Below are 17,547 nucleotides of genomic sequence, written 5' to 3'. Positions count from 1 at the left end.
TACTAGGGCAAAGTAGCACTTTTTTATATGAAATGTCTTTTTCTGCAAACTGGTGTCAGCAGTTGGGTCTTGCACAACACGTGTAAACTGATGGGTCAACACTTGGGTGTTATATAACATACAGGGACAAATAAGAATCACACTGGCTGGCTTCAAAGACAGGTCACAATGCAACTGAACCTGTAAGACTTTTTGTTCAACCTGTTTTGATACAAATAAATTCTTCATCAAAATCCCTTGTCTCCTCCAACATGGAGACCTTAATGACTACCCTTTGGATTTGACTATTCAACTAGATACAAATCTTCCTAAACCTAGCCTATATCTTTCCATCGGATGCACAAGTATAGCATGAGAGGCTTTGCAAAATGCTTTTAACTGCTGGTGCCCTCCCTTCTAAATTGTCTTGCATTCAATAACTTTGCATATATTTGATTTATTCACTTTATATTTGTGCTGTATAAATTTGTATATACATTTGTCTCTCCTATTAGAATATAAACACCTTGTGAGGAGGAATCTTTGCATTCCTTGTACTTGCATATTCAGCACCTTGCACAGTGCCTGGCACATAGTAGGTGCTTATCCTTGTCAATAAAAGATTACATGACCCGTTCTTGGTGAAACTACAACAGCTTTTGTGTCCCCTTTTAGATATTCACTTACTCATCCCTTCAGCAACAGATCCTAGAAGTTTGCCAGGAATCAAAGTCAAGCTCACTGGCCTGTAGACTTAAAGACTTTTCTTTCACTTTGTGAAAGCCGGAACAATGTTTCCCCTTTTCCTCTCCTGTGGCACTTCCCTTAATCTCCGGGATTGTTTCAAAATCACTGAGAATGGCTCAGTAGTTTATCTACCAGTTCTTTCAGTGCCCTAGAATGTGGACCACATAAGTCAGTGAGTTGGAGCCTCTCCCTTACTATCAACCTCCTTTTCTTGACCATCAACTAATTGTCTTTAGACCTTTTTCTCTGTTTTCTAGTCTAAAGGACAAAATGAGAGTTGAGCAGCTTGGCCTTCTCTCTGACATCCACTTTTTATCCTTCTGTCTCTCCCTTCTTTGATCCTCCTCCTTTCCCCAAAAGAACTAAAAAAAAAAAAACCATTTGCTTTTTGTTTCTTCCCCTCACTCCACACTTTAGCACTCCCAACACTATTCTCACACAATTACTCCATGCTTTTGCATTCATCATCCTCTCTTGCCCTACCTTGCTTTCATCTTCTTTATATGTCTTTTTAAAATATATTTTGGTTGGTAAGTTCCTTATGTATCTGTGTTGGCCTCTTTGGACAGCTCCTCGTTACCTAGTGCCTTAAGGTTTGCAAAGAGCTTTATAGATTATTTCTTTCGATCTACAACCCTGGGAGGTAAGTACTATCATTCCTATTCTGTTATTGTTGTTGTGTCCAACTCTTCATGACCCTATTCAGGGTTTTCTTGGCAAAAATACTGGAGTGGTTGGCCATTTCCTTCTCCAGTTCATTTTACTGATGAGGAAACTGAGGCAAATAGGGTTAAGTTACTTGTCCAGGGTCACACAGCTAGTAAGTGTCTGAAGCCAGATTTGAACTCAAGTCATCCTGACTCCAAGCCCAGAGTTCAACCTACTGTGCTATAATCATCCCCGTTCTACAGATGGGGAAACTGAGACCAAAAGAGATTAAAATAATCTACCCATTTTCGCACAACTAGTAAGTGTATAGTTTTAGTTCTTGGGACCTTAGCTAGCTTTTCTCTGGACACTTTGAAATCTGTTCTGTCCATATATAGGTTGTATGGCAGTCTATGAACCTTGCTTTCACCTCTCTCTATCACAATTTTTACTTAATCTTGTTTCTTTTGAATAAAGTATATCCTTTCAAAGTCAGCATAAAATTGAGATTATAGACATGAAACGCTTTGCTAACCTTCAAGCACTACATGCATGCTAGTTATCACTCTATTCCAGTCAGCAGCCTCATCTCACTAAGTATCTGTAGGGCCAAATTTTCCTCCTTGCTTTCGACTCTCTAACACCTTGCTCAGAACCTGGCCTAAAAATAAGCAGATGTCTACAGCCCCTACCCACAAGGGAGCCCACTGGGCAGCCAGCATGTGCCAATCACCCCCTTGGCTGTATTTGCAAAGAGAGTAACAGCAGGAACAAGGAAGGGAGATGAGACAGGGGAATGTTGGCAGAGAAGGAGGGTGAGCGTGGGAGTCAGAAGAGGGATAGGCCTGCCCTGTGGATGGTGTGGTGCCAATAAGAGCCTTAAGGTCTTAGATCCTGAACGATCTTGGGCAGGGGTGGGGAACCTATGGCCTCGAGGCCACATGTGCCCCTCTAGGTCCTCAAGGGTGGTCCTTTGACTAAATCCAAACTTCACAGAACAAATCCTCTTAATAAAAGTTCTGTAAAACTTGAACTCAGTCAAAAGGCCACACCCAAGGACCTAGAGGGCCACATGTGGCCTCAAAGCCACAGGTTCCCCACCCCTGAAGTCTTGGTATGTTGTAGAGAGGACCTTTATGCAGGTCAAGGCTGGTTTATATGTTCTCTAGGGTCACCTATCAACTTTGAAATTCTGTGAGTCTGTGAGACAGGGGAGATAGAGAAACAAAGTAAGAGAGAGAGGGGGGAAGAAAAGGAGAAAGGGGAAAGAAAAGTGACCATTTGTATGTTCATTGCAAGTTAATTTCTGGGGCAGCTAGGTGGTACAGTGGATAACGTACCAGCCCTGGAGTCAGGCGAGTCCGAGTTCAAATCTGGCCTCAGATACTTAGTAGCTGTGTGACCCCAGGCAAGTCACTTAACCCTGATTGCCTCAAAAAAAAGAATGAAGTTTATTTTCCTTATGTAGACTCCTAATCTTGGAAGTAGAGCCAGGATGCTAGTAGTACCAGTGTGAGTGACTCATAAAGAACAGGTTTGCAATCAGAAAGGCTAGGAATAAAGCCCAGCTCTGCCACACTTGCCTGTGAGACCTCAAGCGAGCCACTTACCTTGTTTAGGCCTCCTTTTCCTCATTTGTAAAATGTGGGGATCAGGCTGACTGTTCTCTAAGATCACTTTCTGTTCTTCTCTTTAGTTGAGTTAGAAATAGGCAGAAGCTCCTGCTCAGGCTCCTGGGGGGGGTCCCCCTCTGCTCCCCATTACACAAATCTGGCTTCAAGTACCAAAGATGCTCCACACATTTGACATTTCTCCATTTCAGAGGATACTTTTGTGCTCGCTCAGATAGCCAGGAAATGAACCCTGTAATACCTTAGGGATCAAGTTTATCCCTCCCCAGACAATGCCTAAAACTAGTATTGTCTACCAACTAACACAGTTCCAAAGTGCCAAGATCATGGAAGAGACAAAGTATGAAGAAGGCAAGGTCTTGGTCCTTGAAGAGCTTGGGAATTATCCTCATGTCCCCAGAAGGGTCCCTCCATACTCATCTCCTAGTCAGCCTCATCATCATGGAACCTGGCAGTGTCTACTAGGAGAAAATAGTCCAGCCTGACTCCTTTTCTGACCTCATTCTTCTTTCCTTTCACAGAAATCACGTGCTGGCAGCCTCTAAATCTGACTCCTTTGAAACCTGAGTCTTTCTTATGGACAGTGACTGCAACCTTCAATTTCCTTGTATAAAAGCGACCTCTGCCTAAATCCTTTAACGATTTAGAAATGTCACCCAACTCTCTGCTGGACCATGTAAGAAAAAAACCCAACCCAATAATGTAACAACCGTCTACTAGTTATAGCAAGACGGAAGTAGGCAATAGCTCAGAAAATTATGCTTCTGGTGAGGAAGACACAATGCACAGAAACGCGTCAGTTTCCACTAGAGCTGAGACCCCATTTCTGACAATGAAACAGTCATCCACCTAGAGACAATGCACTCTCTGCTTAGCTCTCTTCAGTTCTAGTCTCCCAGGCTAAAAAGACAACAAGCAAGAGAGTTTAGAAACATTGGTAGAAAGTCTGCAACATCAAGACAGTAAAAAAATTGGCAGGTGGATCTAGAAAAAAATGTGACTGTTGCTGCTAACTTTGCAATTGTTTCTTTTATGCTGTTCTACTGCCCTGGGGTCCAGAGGCCCCCTCTGGTCCTACGATACAGCCAGTCCTAATGCATCCGGTACCTTTAGCTCCCTAAGAGAACTCATAGACCACCTCCCCTCTTCACGCCTGTTTGAGATGAGGACCCACAAGTTCCTAAGCCTTCTTTCACTACAGTTTCCTGGGCACATCAGGTCCTGAGCCACCACCCACAAGCAGGCCCCAGACAGGTGACTGGGAGTCTCCTCTCCTCTCCAACCAGTGCACAAAGTGTCTGGTCCTAGTCCCCAGCCCTTACACAGAGATCAGTGTCATCCCCAACATTTCAGATCTTTGCTCAGCCAGGTCCTAGAATCCAATCAAAGCTTAGCAGAGTCACCTGGCACCTTACCACAACAGTTCCCATCTTGGTGAAAAGCAGTGGGGACCCCCAATCCTAAGCTTCCGTACCAGGGCTTAAAGCTTTCTCATAGGCCTTGTTCCATCTCCTCTCCTCACCTCCCTGCTCCACTGAAAAGAAGGGAGGGTGGTCAGTGATGCCATGTGTACAGTTGGCCCCAGCAGGTACATTCACACCAGCATGAGGCATGGACCCAGGAGAGGTCATTTACAGCCATGGCAAGATCAAGAGCCGGCATCCTTATGGGAAGCTGGACGTTGTAGACAGTTCCAAGGCTTCTGGAGAAAGTGAGTGTCTGCCCCACTCCTAGGACAATAGTCCCCCAAGGCAAAGCCCCAGCCATCCTGGAGTAGTTATGGTTCTGAGTTCTAATTCTGGGTCTTCTCCCACTCCTCCCTTCCTACAACACAAACAGCAGCCAGCCAGGGAGTGCCAAGCCCTGCCTCTTCCTTACCCTAACCCCAAGAAAGCTATGGGATTACTCTACAGGGCTGCTGCTCACCCATAAACTAGAGACTTCCTGGTCTCCTAAAGCTAAAAAGATTTCACCACTCTCCCTGCAAAACTTCTTGTTCTCCCCCAGACCCCTCACTTAGTTCATAGTAAGTGAGAGGTTCTATTCCTACTCCTAGCACCAAAAACAAAACAAAAACAATAAAACCCCAAACAAAACTATTATCAAACTTTAAACATTATAAAAGCTTAAAGAAATTTATCAAGACATACAATTTTTTTCTGAAATACAAGTTGAAGCCTCAGTGGATGGGGTGACAGTGAAGGAGTTTAAGAGGCAGATTGCTGCCAAACATATCCCCTCAGAGATAATGAGTTATCTTGGGGAGTGGGTGATACTGTAGAATGAGGAAAAATGGAAGGAATACAGTGAAGACCTGGCTGGGGCTTTGAGAGAAAGGTGACCCATCTGGCGAAGCAGAGTCCCCTTTACAGAGCCAGCCCAGTCTCCCTCAGACACTCACAGTGGGGGACAGACCCCACTCAGTCTCCAAGGTCCTGAGGTCCCCATCCATGACTAGAATGTTAACAGTGATGTCATGATTTCAATCTTTGTAAACTGGAAGGGAAAGCTAGGTTTGGTGGAGAATGGAATGGTGATGGATAGAGAAATCTAAGGGGCCATTAACTTATGTTTTTAGGTTTGGAGCAAAGGGCCAGATGTCTGGGTCCCTTTCCTGGGTGGTGAGATCTCCCTTAGGAAGAGCTAGGGCCAGAGACATGTAGCTCCTGGCCCTCTGTTATCATGGCATTCTCTCTTCCCTCACCTCACACTTCCAGAGTGACAACTTTGCTATTTATGTTCACACAAACATGAAGCAGGCCCTAATCCAAATATCCAGCGGCTAGAAGCATTACAGGTTTTGTAATACAGGAAGTATATTTGGCACAGGGATGTGAATACACCACATTATACCTGGAATATTATGTTCAGCAGGTGGTGCAGTGGATAGGGCACCGGGCCTGGAGTCAGGAAGAGCTGAGTTCAAATCTGGCCTCAGGCACTTCCTGGCTGTGTGAACTTGGGCAAATCATATAACCCTGTTTGCCTCAGTTTCCTCATCTGTAAAATGAGCTAGAGAAGGAAATGGCAAACCACTCCAGTATCTTTGCCAAGAAAAACCCAAATGGGGTCACAAAAAGTTGGACACAACTGAAAAAATGACTGAACAATCCATTATGTTCAGTTCTGTGTGCCACATTTTAGGAAGGACATTAAAAAGCTGGCAGACAGTGAGATGGTGAAGGTCCTTGAAGTTAAGACATATGAAGGTCAGTAAAAGAAATTCAGAATGTTTAGCCTAAAAAATACCGGGTCAGGGTGAGGTTAGGGGTGGCGTGGGAATCAGCTGTATTCAAGCATTTGAAAGCTGTCATGCAGAAGAGAGATCAGACTCTGGTTGGCTCCAGTGGGAAAAACTAGAAGCAGTGGGTAGAAGTCACAGAAACAAGTTTAAGCTCTATATGAGGGGGGAAAAATCCCAACCACGAGTACTATGCCAAAGTAGGATGGATTCCCTTGGGGGCGGTGAGTTTCCACTCACTCCAGGTCTTCAAGCAATGGTGTCTTGTGCAGGGGATTCTCCTTTAGGTAACAGTTAGACTATATGGCCTCTGGTTCCTTCTCACTCTAAGATTCTGTGAAAGCAATTCTCAGAGGTAATTGTATGTTGCTCTGGTTCAGTGATTTTGCAGTTGTGTTCGACTCTTCCTGACCCCATTTGAGCTTTCTTGGTAAAGATACTGGAGTGGTTTGCCCTTCTCCAGCTCATTTTACAGATAAGAAAACTGAGGCAAACAGGTTAAGTGACTTGCCCAGGGTCACACGGCTAGAAAGTACCTGAGGCCAGATTTGAACTCAGGAAGATGAGTCTTCCAGTCTTCAGGCCCTGAGCTCTATCCACTGTACCACTTAGGTAATTTTATACATGGTTATCAACACAAGTACCTAAATATCTGTGTATATCTTTTACTAAATGCCTACATCAATTAATGAAAAAAGGAGGAAATAAATTAAGTGTGTACCTGAAGATACTGGAGAAGTATAAAATCAAAAGTTCAAAGTAAAACAGGTTTTTAAAAAATATAAAGGCAGAAACATAAAGTGAACAAATTAAATTGGCAAATAAAACCAGGAGCTGTGTCTTTTTGAAGAATAAATGAATGGGAAAAAAAGCACTTATTAAGTATTTATTATATACAAAGTGCTGTGCTAAGTATAAGAGATAAAAAATCAAACTTAAGATAGTCACTGCTCTCAAAGAACTCACATTCTAAGAGACAGGGATTCATATAGGAGGATTCAGCCACTATAGAAGCTCTTCCTCGTGTGCCTCTTGTACGTGAGAAAATGTTCCCATTCTACTTCTCCCTCCCACCTTCTCCCAGTGCAGCCCTCTTTCTCACCCCTTCATATTCTTTTAGATCATACCAACATAATCAACTCACCCCCATAAGCTCTGTCTATAGACTTCTAACTGCTCTATTGATGATAAAGTTCTTAGGAGTTATATGTATCATCTTCCCACCTAGAAATGTAAACAATTTAACTTCATTGAGTCTCTCAAGATTATTCTCCGATGTTTACCTTTTTATGCCTCTCTTGAGTCTTGTGTTTGAATGTCAGATTTTCTATTTAGCTCTGGTCTTTTCATCAGGAATGTTTGAAAGTCCTATATTATAATCAGTTTTGCTGGTTAGGTGATTCTTGGTTGTAACCCTAGCTCTTTTGCCTTCTGGATTATCATAGTCCAAGCCCTCCTTTAATGTAGAAGCTGCAAAATCTCGTGTAATCCTGATTGTGGCTTCACAGCATTTGAACAATTTCTTTCTGGCTGCTTGCATTATTTTCTCCCTTGACTTGGGAGCTCTGGCTATAATAGTCCTGGAAGTTTTTATTAGAGATATCTTTCAGGAGGTGATTGGTGAATTCTTTTTATTTCTATTTTACCACCTGGTTCTAGGATATTAGGGCAGTTTTCCTTGATAATTCCTTGAAATATGATGTCTAGGCTCTTTTCTTTGATCATGGCTTTCAGGTCCAATAATTCTTAACTTATCTCTCCTTGATCTATTATCCAGGTCAGTTGCTTTTCCAATGAGATATTTCACCTTTTCCTCTATTTTTTTTCATTCTTTTGACTTTGTTTGATTGTTTCTTGATGTCTCATAGAGTCATTAGCTTCCACTTGCTCAATTCTAATTTTTAAGGAATTATTTTCTTCAGTGAGCCTTTGTATGTCTTTATCCGTTTGATCTGTTCTGCTCTTTTCTTCCATGAAGTTTTGTGCCTCTTTTACATTAAGCTAATTCTGTTTTTGAAGGTATTATTTTCTTCAGTATTTTTTTGGGTATTTCTTAGCTGTTATTTTTCTTTTTCATAATTTTCTAACATTACTCTCATCTCTTTTATCAGTTTTTCTTCTACCACTTTCTTTAACTCTTCCAGGAATTCTTATTGGGCTCCAGTCCAAGTAGCATTTTCCTTTGAGGCTTTGCTTCTAGCTATTTTCAGATTGTCACCTTCTGAATTTATGTCTTGGTCTTCCTTGCCACTATAGTGGCTTTTTATGGCCAAGTTGTTTGGGTTTTTTGTTGTTGTTATTGTTGTTGTTGTTGTTGTTGTTCACTCATTTTACCAGCTTATTTCTTGACTTTGAACATTACGTTAAAATTGGACTTTGCCCACCTCAGAATGGGAAGGCACTGTCCCAAGCTTCAGACTTTTTCATGATGCTGTTTTCTGAGCTAGTTCTGAGGGGTCTGTAAGTTTCACTGCTTCCAAGGTGGTGTGATCTGAAGAGATATGTAGTTAACTGCTCTCTTGGTCTGTATCTAGTCTTTACCCAGGAAGGGACCCATTCCCCCTGCGGCCACAATCACTAGCTCTCCCCTTGGCCATGAAGTGTGATCAGAGCCTCTGATCTCCTGCAGCCCAAAGTGCTAGAATTCCTCTTTGCTGTGGAACTGTGACCAGGTCCCCTGCTCCATTGTGACTGACTACAAGGGCTCCTCTCTACCCTGGAATTGTGACCCAGAACTTCACATGGGAAAGAGAGTTGCCAAACAGTGCCAGCTGCATTAAGTGCCAGCAAAAGATCCCCTATAATCTCTTTCTAACCAGTTGTTTGACCCTCTTACCATCTCTGGGCCAAGAGCTACCAAGCTTTTACTGCTGCTGCCAATACCACTGCCAGTTCCTTCCCTGGTGTCACATACTTCTCCTGCTGACCTCCTAACTTGTCTTAGGCTGCAAAAATATCTCCCTCTGACCTTTTGTTGGCTCTGCTACTCTGAAATTTGATTTGAGGAGTTATTTCAAAGTTGTTTGGAGGGAAATGTTGGGAGTGTTCAGCTGAAATGCTGCCTGTACCCCTCCATCTTGGCTCACAATAAGCTATTATCTAGCAGAATATTGTGATATATTAAAAATTTTAGCCATGACCAAGCAGGGTTTATTTCAGGCATCATAGACCCAGAATTTCAAACTTAGAAGGGAACTAAGAGACCGTATCCTCCAATGCATATCTGAAAAAAGATTCATTCTGGAATATAATGGACAAGTGGTCATTTAGTCCTTGTTTGAAGACTGCCTATGAAGGGTAACTCACTACTTCCTGAGACAGCCCACTCCATTTCTGGATAGCTCTACTTGTTATGGAGTTTCCCAGACATCAAGGCTAAATTTGCTTCTTGGCAAGTAGCTCCACTTGAAACACATTGGACTTGTCTAGAGAATCATTGGACTCCTTTAAAACCAATTTTGTGTGTGTGTATGTTCTGGCCAGAAACTTTGAGGGTCTCACTCTCCCAGATTGATATTTTTTGTGATGGTAAATTAGGTCATCTTTTGTCTCAATTCTTACCTAGCCCTTAGTCATTTAACAGGCATTGCCTCAAACAAACTGAGACCTGGGAAAGACCTTAATTTAGGAAGGCCAAGGTCATCCGCTACATCCTGGGCCATTGCCAATCCTCTTGACTTTTGTCTTGTCACTGAACTCTGACGACTCTGGAGGACAGAGCGAGGCTGATGACTTTGCACAGCTCTGCCTCACTTAAATCTAATTCACCGCCAAGTGATATTACTGATCTCTTCCAAAATGAAGGATGAATAACCATAACAACAACCTCTTGGCACCTTTTACCCATTGCTCATAGTCTTGCCCTCTGGCGCAAAATAATACGAGCCCAAATCCCTCTTTCCAAAGCTAGCCTTCCAAGTACTTGAAGATGCCTATCATTCTCCCTGAGCCTTCTCTTCTCCAGGCTACACTATTCAAATGCCTTCAACTGGTCCTCATCTGGCACAGACTCAAAGTCCATTCTGGTTACGCCCTTTTGGATGCCCTTCAGTTTATCAAAGTCTCTTCAGTGTGCTCCTTGGAACCAAACTTGATGCTCCAGGTATTGTCTAATCTGGGCAGAGAACAGCAAAATCGTCAGCTTCTGGCTCCTGGAATTCTGCCTCTCTTAAGGGAACCCAATATTGCAGTATATTTTTTGGCTTCCAGATTACACTGTTGCCTCGTATTGACTTGGCGACCCACTGATACCACCATCTCTCTCAGAAGAGCTCTTGTTTAGCTATGCTTCCAGTGGGAGGTTGATTTTTCTTTAGTCAAAATGTAGAACTTTAAATCTATCCTTATTAAATGTCATCTTAGTAGATTCAGCCCATAGTGCTGCCCTGGCAGGAAATAAACTCCAGGAGAGCAGAGAATCAATCTTGGGATCGTTTTATCCAAATTTTGGACTTGCCTTCATCACCTAGCACTGTGCTCTCTATACAGCAGGTGCTTAATAACTATTTGGTGAATTATGTTGGTTGAATAGATGAAGAGCATGAATGTAAAAAGAAGTAACTGACTTGGCTGAGTCTCAACCAAGAAGATAATCTATTATCTGACCTTAGGGAGTAGGGCCTCTCAGCCTGCCAATGGGCTGCTTGGGAGAAGACTGAGTGGCACTGTGGAAAGCTGGATTTAGAGTTCACATCTTGCTTTGGTCACGTGCCAGCTGTGTGACCCCTGGCAAGTGGCTTCTCCTCTCTAATCCTCAGTCTCCTCATCTGTAAAAAGGAAGGGTTTGGACCAGATGGCCTCCAATGGATCCCTTCCAGCTCTGAGGGCAGAGAGCAGCAGAGCTGAGTGGACGTTGTTTGTTTTTGTTTCAAAGAGGGGACACAAGGAGGATTATATAAGAAAAAGAAATGACTGAAGAGGGGGACATTTGGAAACACTTCCATAAACCTACTTCACTCTATGTAATTATCACTTTAAAAACCAATTTCTCCATGAGTCTAGCTTTGTTCCTGGGTACAATCAAAAGCCCACAGGATCATCATGCATAAGCTGATTAGCTATCTGAAGCTCCACTTAGGTTTAAATAAATAGTTCTTCTGTTTGCCAAGATTCAGGTACATTCAGTGTATGAGCAAATTAACCCCTTTTCACCCTGTTTAAACAAACCCCTCAGAGGCCACTAGTGAGTTATGAATAGTAGAAATAAAGGAACACCTGCTGAAATTGCTTCCAATCTCAGCATTTCTAACTATTCTAGAAAAGGGAAAACTACAGGAAAATTACTTCAGTGATTGGTAGAAGCAGTCCTCCTTCAAGATAATGCATAATATTTCTCTCAGAAAATGGCTTCCAAAGTGCTGTTTAAAAACATCATCCAATCAAGTAAACACCTTTTAAGCAACTATGGTGGTATCTTGGATTGAGTTCTGGCCTCAGAGCCTGTCTGCAAGATTAGGCTGGCGTTTGGACCAAAGATACAGTCTGGTTTGGAGTCTGTACTTTAACGCTTTCCTAGAGAAAGAGGAGGACACAAAGAGAGAAAGAGAGAGAGAGAGAGAGAGAGAGAGAGAGAGAGAGAGAGAGAGAGAGAGAGAGAGAGAGAGAGAGAGAGGTGAAGAGGGAGGAAGGGAGGAAGGAAGGAAAAAGGAAAGAGAGAGAAAAAAAGAAAGGAAGAGAAAAAGAAAGAGAGAAAAAGGAAGGAAGGAAGAGAATGAAGGAGAGAGGAGAGGAGGAAAGAAGGAAGAAAGGAATGAGGGAAAGAAGGAAAGAAGCAAGGAAGAAAGGAAGGAAAATACAAAGAAAAAAATTGGGGGAAGAATAGAGGGAAAGTAAGGACCCTGTGAAGTAAAAAAAAAAAACACATCAGAGAGGAATGTTTAGGCAGCTGAGGAATACATTCCTGAAGGGTTAAAAGTCAAACCCAGGACTTTCCTAGGTGACATACTGCATTTGATCCTCTTAAATAAGGAGGCCAGTCCAAGTCTTTTTCTCTTTAGTCCTTCTCTTACTGGCTAGTTCTGGGACTTTAAAAAGTTGCCATTAATAGTAATAGAATCATAATTTTAGACTTAGGGCTGGAAAGAGCCTCAGGAGCCACTGAGTTCAACACCCCTCATTTTATAGTTGAAGGAACTGAGGCCCCGAGAGTTTAAGTGACTTATCCAGTGTCACACAGGACCAAGCCATGATTGAACCCAGGTCCTCTGATTCCAAATCCAGCACTTTTTACACTATACTCTGCTGCCCCTCTAGAATTCTGGAGGTCCCTATATTTCCTTAGAATGCTTCAAAACAATAGAAAGTCACCAAAGCTTGCCCTTTCCTTTACCAACACAAGAGGGAGCTCTTACTGCGGTCTGTAGTGTTCAGTTCCTGATTCAAAGAGCTGACCTTACAGGGCTGATTTACTGGGAGAGTAAGAAGGAAAAGAACTCGCCAATGGTCCAGTCTTTACCAGGATGACTAAAAGGACAGAATTTGCTGGTGTTCTTAACAAGGTTAGCAAGACCAGCTAGTTATACTTCCGGCCATTTATGTGTCAGTTGGAATAATAAAACTCTTTCCTCAAAACAATCTTGTTTGGGGAAAGATTGTTATACCCGTGTCACAGATGGGCAAAGTGAGGCTCAGACAGATGAAGCAATTTGTCCATGTTCACACAGCTATTAAGTATCAGAACTGGACTCAAACCCAGGTTTCATGGTTCTTTGGTTCAATGCTTGGGGTACAAAATTGCAATTGATTTTTTGGGTAGAAGAAAGCTATATTTGATATACTATCATAGGATACTTCCTGGATTGGCCAGTTTGGCTTTTAAGGATTAAGGATCATTAGTCTTATTCATTGAAGAAGATGATGCATGGTGCAATAAAAAGAGGACTGATTTGAATCTCAGGGTCTTTGTTTAAATCCGGCCCTGTTACTTGCTACCTGTGTGAACTTGGGGAAAATCTCTAACTTTCCCTGAATTTTAATAAAATGAGGGTCTGTACTAAAGGTCATCTGTGTGCACTTTCAGCTCTGTAAATACACAGATACATATATCCATATCTGTCTCTCTGGTTGTCTATCTCTATCATCTATCTATCTATCTATCTATCTATCTATCTATCTATCTATCTATCTATCTATCTATCTATCTATCTATCTATCTATCATCCTTTCCATCCAGGATTCCTAGAGAAAATTAAAAATTTATTCTCTTGTTGACTCTGTCTCATTGTGAATGGAGAAAGCATGCTAAATGGTGAATGATCAAGTGACCTTGTGATGGAGGAATATATTTAATACCCAGAGTGACCTCAATGTCTACTTAAGGTCACCTTATTTAAAAGGGCATCCTTGGAGCAAAGAGTTCTCATTTCTCCAAACTTGTTTCTTCTGTATGTTGCAAGTGGTCTTGGGTCATAGCTTCCCCTTGTGCAACCAGATCAAAAGAGTAATTTTTGCACCTCCCCTCCCGGACTTCTCTTCTGTCCTCACTTTCTTCTTGTCTTTACGAAGCAAAAATGAAATGCCCAGCTCAGTCTTTTGTCCTGGTCAGCTGTTTATGGTGGTAGGATAACAAAGAAACCTGATAACTTGATTTATATATCTAGCTCTCCCCTTTCCCAGGTAAAAGAGCTTGGTATGGTGGAATCTAGTGGCCTGTGGAATCTAGTTTTGCATCTCTAACTTCCTAGTGGACATTTCAGACTGGATGCCTCATAGAAATCTTAAACTCAACATGTCCAAAATGAAACCTATTATCTATCCCTCCCTCAAGCCCTCCCCCACTACTAACTTCCCTATTACTCTTAAGGGTACTACCATGCTCTCAGTCACCCAAGCTCTCAACCTAGGCGAGGGCCTCCTTACTCTCTCTGACACCCCCTCCCCATATCCAAGTGGTTGCCAAATCCTGTCATTTCTACTTTCATAACATCTCTCATATATGCCCCTTCTCTTTCCTGACATAGCCACCATCCTGGTGCAGACCTTCATCACTTCAGACCTGGACTATTGCAATAGGCTGCTGGTTGATCTTCCTGCCCTAAGTGTCTCCCCATTCCAATCCATCTTCTGCTTAGCTGTCAGATTGATCTTTCTCAAGCCAATTCTAACCATATCACCCTCACCCCCATCCAATCAACTCTAGTGCCTCCAGGATGAAATATAGATCCCTGTTTGCCTTTGGAAGCCCTTCATTGACTGGCCCCTTCATACCTTTCCTGTCTTCTTAGACCTTTTATCCCACCATATACTCTGAGATTCAGTAACACTGACTTTTTTCCTGTTCTTCATTCCAGAAGCTTCATCTCCTGACTTCAGGCATTTTCACTCGTGGGCCCCTATACCTGGAACTCTCCCCTTCTTCGTTTCTGACTGCTAGTCTCCTTGGCTTCCTTCAAGTCTCAGCTAAAGTCCCATCTTCTTCAAGAAACTTTTACCAGAATACTAGTGCCTTCCCTCTGCTGCAGGATGCCTAGGTCTGAACAGGCAGTTCTCAGGAGAAAAAGTCCAAGCTATCTGTAGCCATAAGAAAGAATGCTCCAAATCAAGAATAATTAGAGAATGAAAATGAAAGCAACCCTGAAGTTCCACCTCACACCCATTGGATCACCAAAGCTGACCAAAAAAGAAAATGAAAAATGTTGGAAGGGCTATGAGAAAACAGGAATTTACACATTGTTGGTGGAGCTGTGAATTGGTTCAACCATTTTGGAAAGCTGCCATTCCCAAAAGTTACTAAATTGCATATACTTTTTGATCCAGTAATAGCACTACTAGACCTATACCCAAAGTGATCAAATAAGGAAGAAAAAGTCCTACATCTACAAAAATATTTGTGGCTCTTTTTGTGGTATCAAAGAACTGAAAACTAAGGAAATGCTCATCAATTGAGGAATGGTTGTACAAATTACGATATATTCATGTAGTAGAATACAATGTGCATCAAAGGGTCAAATAATTCTTGATTACGACTTTCAAAATCCTCCCCCACTCAGACCCTGTTTTTAAGCACTTAACAGAAAGAATAAGTCCTGCCTCACCCCCAACCTGAGCCGTTTGCCCTTGGCTTCTGGCCTCTTTCCTTGTCTTTGAATTTCGCGCCTAGAATGTAAGCCCCACCTCCCAGTTAAGGGGATAGGAAGAAACTTTCGAGCTTAGAATGTAAGCCCCACCTCCCAGTTAGAATGTAAGCCCACCCCCACTTAGGGAGCAAGGGATAGCGGTGGGTGGAGACTTGTTTGCGTAGTGGGTGGAGACTTTGCGTGGTGGGCGGAGAATTGCTTTTATAAGGCGGGCCGAGGTTATGCCAGTCTCTCTCTTTCTCTCTCCACGTGTATCGGAGGAGCAGACAGCCATCTCGCGAGATTGTAATAAAGGTAACCTTTGCTTTCCACCTTGAAAAAAAAAAAAGAACACAATGTGCTATAAAATATGGAGAGAGAATTTCAGAGAAACCTGGGAAGACATATGGACTGATTTAAAATGAAGTGAGCAGAACCAGGAGAATAATTTATACTTTAGCATCAATATTATAAAAATGAATAATTTTGAAAGACTTAAGAGCTCTGATTCATATAATGATCAATCATTATTCCAGAGAACCAATGATGAAGAATAATACCCACCTCCTGACAGAGAGATGATGGATTAACATGCAGAATACATAGTTTTAGACATGGCAAATGTGGAAATTGTTTTTCTTTACTATGCTTATGTGTTATAAGGGTTTGTTTTCCTTTTTTTTTTCTAGTATGTATGGGGGAGGGAGACGAGGAGGGAGGAAAAAATAATAATTGAAAAAACTTGGTAATTTTAAAAAAAGTTATTCATCATCTCTGGGTCTCAACTTCCTTATTTGAAAAATTAGGAAATTGGACTAAATGATTTCTAAGGTTTCCCTATAAATCTATAACCACTCCCCAGTTGACCCATATATATGTGGCCAGACTTCATTTTACTTCTGGGCAATATCCATAGCCTTTTCACTCATTCATTTACTAAAAGCCAGTGTGCCTACCTCTCCATTGTTCTTTATGTTATCTCCCGCACATGTATTTGTGTTCATGTACATATACCATTATACATACCACTAGTAATGAGAGTCTGGCTCTTGAAAATTCCACTAAAGCAGAGTATCATGTGACTGAATCAGAAATGGATGTAGGACAGGGAAAGAACTTGGGGTAGAGCATGACCAACTGGTCCTTTCATCCCTGAACTATCTGTCTGATCACTATTCTCTTGTCATTCCTGGAGTAGGGTTGGATGGTGCATTTGTATTCATCTACCTCATCATTAACCTCATCAGTTTACACAATAGGAATTAACCTAAGAACCTATTGCCCCAGGGCAAAAGAGGCAGACATCAATCACACTTCAGTTCCTACAGATCTGATAAGGACAGTGAAAGCCATCAAAGGCATGGAGATGAGAGATAGGATGCCATATGTGAAAAATAGCAAGACCACTTTAGCTGGGTTGTAGTTTGTGAAGGAAAGCAGTGTGTAATAAGCTTGGAAAGAGTGAGTGGTTGTGGAAGGCTTCAGATGTCAAATAAAGGAGTTTATTTTGGATCTAAGAAACAAGAAGGAGTCACTGGATTTATTGAGCAGGAAATTGACATGATCAGACCTGGGCTTTAGAAATATTACTTTGGCAGCTGTATGTCAAATGGATTGGAGAGGGGACAGACTGGAGATGGGGAGACCAGGCTATCCCATTATGCTAAGCAAGAGGTGATGATGGACAGAACTAGGGCAGCGCAGATCACATCTTACATGCATCTCATCCATGCATTGCCATGACTCCTTCATAGAAGATCCATCAATTGAAAATCTTTCTCTAGCCCTTTGATATCTCTAGGGTAGTAAATATGGTTCAGACTGCCTATCTGTCGTCTCTTATTCTTCTCATATGACCAGCCCCGCTCCTTTTCCCAGAAATACATAGACTCAATAATGTCTTTTATGCCATTCCTTGAATGTAAGTCATCATTGGCAATATGCTGTAGCCCATGTACACCCACCATGAATTCCTTTATTGTTACTTGTAATTTTGTTAATTACAAAAATGTGACACTCTATGTTTCACAGACCATGTTTCACAGTCCATCGGTTAAACATTGTTCAAGAAGTGGGCTTTTGCAGCAGACAGCTTGCGATCATTGAACATGCTTAGTGGTTTCACCAGTTCAATCCAGTCCCATTCCTCCTACTCAGTTCTGGTCTAGCTTATTGTCCATATGTATTGCCTGTTCATGATATAGGTAGATAGAGAGGAAGAAAGAAATATGGCTAGATAATAATAGTA

The 17,547-nt window shown here is 42.0% G+C and overlaps 1 long non-coding RNA gene across 1 annotated transcript; it reads left to right on the top strand.

Moving 5' to 3' along the window:
• Positions 1-838: 838 nt before the first annotated feature.
• On the top strand, positions 839-15,921 carry LOC110199769 (uncharacterized). The gene is made up of 4 exons (XR_013487380.1): positions 839-898; positions 1,296-1,369; positions 3,527-3,681; positions 14,535-15,921. It is a non-coding gene; the product is annotated as an uncharacterized LOC110199769 (long non-coding RNA).
• Positions 15,922-17,547: the final 1,626 nt, after the last annotated feature.

Source organism: Phascolarctos cinereus, unplaced genomic scaffold (assembly GCF_003287225.1).
Source record: "Phascolarctos cinereus isolate Bilbo 61053 unplaced genomic scaffold, phaCin_HiC Scaffold_5;HRSCAF=322, whole genome shotgun sequence".
Lineage (NCBI taxonomy): Eukaryota > Metazoa > Chordata > Mammalia > Diprotodontia > Phascolarctidae > Phascolarctos > Phascolarctos cinereus.
This window is presented reverse-complemented; position numbering and strand designations above follow the sequence as displayed.